Raw genomic sequence first — 5,000 nt, 5'->3', positions numbered from 1 at the left:
AGACCTTTTACATTCTTTAGAGGATTGAAACCTCAGGGCCTTTAACCCCCGTTCACCGTTTACACTCAACGATCCTTCCGAACAAAACCCTTACACATCTGTCCGTCCAACTGACCCCCGAGATACCTAACACGCAGATTAACACGTCAGCGGTGATCGGCGTGTCATAGAGGAGTCACAAAGACGGGCAAAATAGAGTGGTTGAATAAAAAATACTCACTCAATTGGCCGTGATTTAACGTAGCACACAATGATGCAAAGCCCATGCAAAGTCCAGTGGCCCAAGCAAACAAATAAGATAGATCTGGCTCGGCGTTCCTCATCTCCACATCGTCACCCAGCACGCCGACGCCCAATAACAATTCCCCCGCAAATTGTGCACCTCGAGCGGCAGTACTTTAAACGGCGCCGTCTTCGGCGTGGACGGCATGAACCAAGTCGGCAAGCATCGTCACCCAGCACACAGACGTCCACTAACAATTCCTCCCCCCTGCAAATTGCGCGCCGCGAACGGCAGTACTTTCAAGTATGCCGCCTTCGGCGGGGACATCGTGAACCAAATCGGCAGGCAGGCGTCGTCAGCCGGTCGACCGACCCCCAGTTGCATTGCCCCAACGGCCATTGTGCACTTCGAACAGAACAGTGCTTTTAAAATATTCCGCCTGCCGCGTGTACATCATGAAACAAATGGAAAGGACGAACCGGGCGTGCAACCGATGCACGGAGAGTGACAGGTCGTCAAGCAAGTCCGTGGCAATCCGTCGGCCGACTCGGCCGCGGCCAGCAGAGGCGTTTTGGCCCGGGCGCGCCGAACTTTGCGCGCCCTCGGTATGCGTAACACTAGCACATGCCTTCAAAACTCACTACAAAATAACCCCAAAGTATGCCGCCTTCCCCGTGGGCCTTGTTACCAATATCTTGCCCTGCTTCCTGATGCCCTTATGGGGTCGGCTCTGTTCTTGCAGAACCCTCAGGTGGTGCAGAGTCTGGGCCATTTTATCAATATCTTGCCCTGATTCCTGATGCCCTTATGGGGTCGGCTCTGTTCTTGCAGAACCCTGAGGTGGTGCAGAGTCTGCGCCTTGTTATCAATATCTTGCCCTGCTTCCTGAAACCCTTATGGGGTTGGTTCTGTTACAAAACCCTCAGGTGGTGCAGAGTCTGGGCCACTTTATAAATAACTCTGCCTGCATTAGGGTCAGGGTTAGGGTTAGGGTTAGGGTTAGGGTTAGGGTTAGGGTTAGGGTTAGGGTTAGGGTTAGGGTTAGGGTTAGGGTTAGGGTTAGGGTTAGGGTTAGGGTTAGGGTTAGGGTTAGGGTTAGGGGTAGGGGTAGGGGTAGGGGTAGCGGTAGGGGTAGGGGTAGGGGTAGGGGTAGTTTGAACTACTGCCGCTCCAGGCGCGCACTGTGCGTGGGTAATTTTCAGTGGGCGTCGGTGTGCTGGGTGACGATGCCGCCCAGACTCTGCACCACCTGAGGGATCTGCAAGAACAGAGCCGAACCCGCAAGGGTATCGGGAAGCAGGGCAAGATATTGATAACAAGGCCCAGACTCTGCACCACCCGAGGGTTCTGCAAGAACAGAGCCGACCCCATAAGGGTATCAGGAAGCAGGGTGAGATAGTGACACCATTTGTAAAACCGGCAAATCCCACCCAGGAAACATTGCAAAAATTGGCCTCTAATGCTGGAACGTGGGTAAAGCCAAACAAACACGACACGTTTTAAAAGAACGTTACTAAAACAGCCTGGGATATGCCCATGACAAAGGATAGGCCGAACCTCACCAGAAAAAAAGAGAGGGAGACCACGGCAGAGCTGAGGGATAAACATGAGATGGTGATAAAACCAGCAGACGAGGGGAGCAGTAGGGTTACAAATTAATGTCAATATGGGGCCTGCTCCCACTGGGTAATAGACAAAAACATAGAACAGGGTGACAGGAGAGACTGGATAGCACAGAGGATAACCCGTGAGCGAAATAATGGGGTGTATGCAGTTCAATGTAAGGAGTGTACCTTACGGTACATAGGGGAAACAGGTAAAACAGCCTCAGCGGTGATCGACGTGTCAAAGAGGAGTCACAAAGACGGGCAAAATAAAGTGGTTGATTATAGACAATAGACAATAGACAATAGGTGCAGGAGTCGGCCATTCAGCCCTTCGAGCCAGCACCGCCATTCAATGCGATCATGGCTGATCACTCTCAATCAGTACCCCGTTCCTGCCTTCTCCCCATACCCCCTCACTCCGTTATCCTTAAGAGCTCTATCCAGCTCTCTCTTGAAAGCATCCAACGAACTGGCCTCCACTGCCTTCTGAGGCAGAGAATTCCACACCTTCACCACTCTCTGACTGAAAAGGTTCTTCCTCATCTCCGTTCTAAATGGCCTACCCCTTATTCTTAAACGGTGGCCCCTTGTTCTGGACTCCCCCAACATTGGGAACATGTTTCCTGCCTCTAATGTGTCCAATCCCCTAATTATCGTATATGTTTCAATAAGATCCCCCCTCATTCTTCTAAATACCAGTGTATACAAGCCCAATCGCTCCAGCCTTTCAACATACGACCGTCCCGCCATTCCGGGAATTAACCTAGTGAACCTACGCTGCACGCCCTCCATAGCAAGAATATCCTTCCTCAAATTTGGAGACCAAAACTGCACACAGTACTCCAGGTGCGGTCTCACCAGGGCCCGCTACAACTGTAGAAGGACCTCTTTGCTCCTATACTCAACTCCTCTGGTTACGAAGGCCAACATTCCATTGGCTTTCTTCACTGCCTGCTGTACCTGCATGCTTCCTTTCATTGACTGATGCACTAGGACATCCAGATCTCGTTGAACTCCCCCTCCTCCTAACTTGACACCATTCAGACAATAATCTGCCTTTCTACTCTTACTTCCAAAGTGAATAACCTCGCACTTATCTACATTAAACTGCATCTGCCATGTATCCGCCCACTCACACAACCTGTCCAAGTCATCCTGCAGCCTTATTGCATCTTCCTCACAATTCACACTACCCTCCAGCTTAGTATCATCTGCAAATTTGCTAATGGTACTTTTAATCCCTCCGTCTAAGTCATTAATGCATATCGTAAATAGCTGGGGTCCCAGCACCGAACCTTGCGGTACCCCACTGGTCACTGCCTGCCATTCCGAGAGGGACCCATTTATACCCACTCTTTGCTTTCCGTCTGTCAACCAATTTTCTATCCATGTCAGTACCCTACCCCCAATACCACGTGCCCTAATTTTGCCCACTAATCTCCTATGTGGGAGCTTGTCGAAGGCTTTCTGAAAGTCGAGGTACACCACGTCCACTGACTCTCCCCTGTCAATTTTCCTAGTTACATCCTCAAAACATTCCAGTAGATTTGTCAAGCATGATTTCCCCTTCGTAAATCCATGCTGACTCGCAATGATCCTGTTACTGCTATCCAAATGCTCAGCAATTTCGTCTTTTCTAATTGACTCCAGCATCTTCCCCACCACTGATGTCAGACTAACTGGTCTATAATTACCCGTTTTCTCTCTCCCTCCCTTCTTAAAAAGTGGGATAACATTTGCTATCCTCCAATCCACAGGAACTGATCCTGAATCTATATAGAACATTGAAAAATGATCTCCAATGCTTCCACTATTTCTAGAGCCACCTCCTTAGGTACCCTGGGATGCAGACCATCAGGCCCTGGGGATTTATCAGCCTTCAGTCCCATCAGTCTACCCAAAACCATTTCCTGCCTAATGTGGATTTCCTTCAGTTCCTCCATCACCCTAGGTTCTCCGGCCCCTAGAACATTTGGGAGATTGTGTGTATCTTCCTCAGTGAAGACAGACCCAAAGTAACGGTTTAACTCGTCTGCCATTTCTTTGTTCCCCATAATAAATTCCCCCGTTTCTGTCTTCAAGGGACCCACATTTGCCTTGACTATTTTTTTCCTCTTCACGTACCTAAAAAAACTTTTGCTATCCTCCTTTATATTATTGGCTAGTTTACCCTCGCACCTCATCTTTTCTCCCCGCATTGCCTCTTTAGTTAACTTTTGTTGCTCTTTAAAAGAGTCCCAATCCTCTGTCTTCCCACTCTTCTTTGCTATGTTATACCTCCTCTCCTTAATTTTTATGCTGTCCCTGACTTCCCTTGTCAGCCACAGGTGTCTCTTACTCCCCTTAGAGTCTTTCCACCTCTTTGGAATAAATTGATCCTGCAACCTCTGCATTATTCCCTGGAATACCTGCCATTGCTGTTCTACCGTCTTCCCTGCTAGGGCCTCCTTCCAGTCAATTTTGGCCAGCTCCCGCCTCATGCCTCTGTAATCCCCTTTGCTATACTGTAATACAGACACTTCCGATTTTCCCTTCTACCTTTCCATTTGCAGAGTAAAACTTATCGTGTTGTGATCACTGCCTCCTAACGGCTCTTTTACCTCTAGTCCCCTTATCAGATCAGGATCATTAAAAACACTCACTCTATTGGCCGTGATTTAACCTAGCACACAGTGTTGCAAAGCCCACGCAAAGTCCAGTGGGCCAAGCAAACAAATAAGATAGATCTGGCTCGGCGTTCCACATCTCCACATCGTCACCCAGCACGCCGACGCCCATTAACAATTCCCCCGCAAATTGTGCACCTCGAGCGGCAGTACTTTAAACGGCGCCGTCTTCGGCGTGGACGGCATGAACCAAGTCGGCAAGCATCGTCACCTAGCACACAGACGTGCACTAACAATTCCTCCCCCCGCAAATTGCGCGCCGCGAACGGCGGTACTTTCAAGTATGCCGCCTTCGGCGGGGACATCGTGAACCAAATCGGCAGGCAGGCGTCGTCAGCCGGTCGACCGACCCCCAGCTGCATTTCCCCAACGGACATTGTGCACTTCGTACAGAACAGTGCTTTTAAAATATTCCGCCTGCCGCGTGGACATCATGAACCAAATGAGCAGGCAGGCATCATATCATATCATATCATACACATACAGCCGGAAACAGGCCTTTTC

Source organism: Rhinoraja longicauda, unplaced genomic scaffold, assembly GCF_053455715.1.
Source record: "Rhinoraja longicauda isolate Sanriku21f unplaced genomic scaffold, sRhiLon1.1 Scf000173, whole genome shotgun sequence".
In the NCBI taxonomy this organism is placed as follows: domain Eukaryota; kingdom Metazoa; phylum Chordata; class Chondrichthyes; order Rajiformes; family Arhynchobatidae; genus Rhinoraja; species Rhinoraja longicauda.
The sequence above is the reverse complement of the archived record's forward strand: the minus strand, read 5'-3'. Positions refer to the sequence as shown.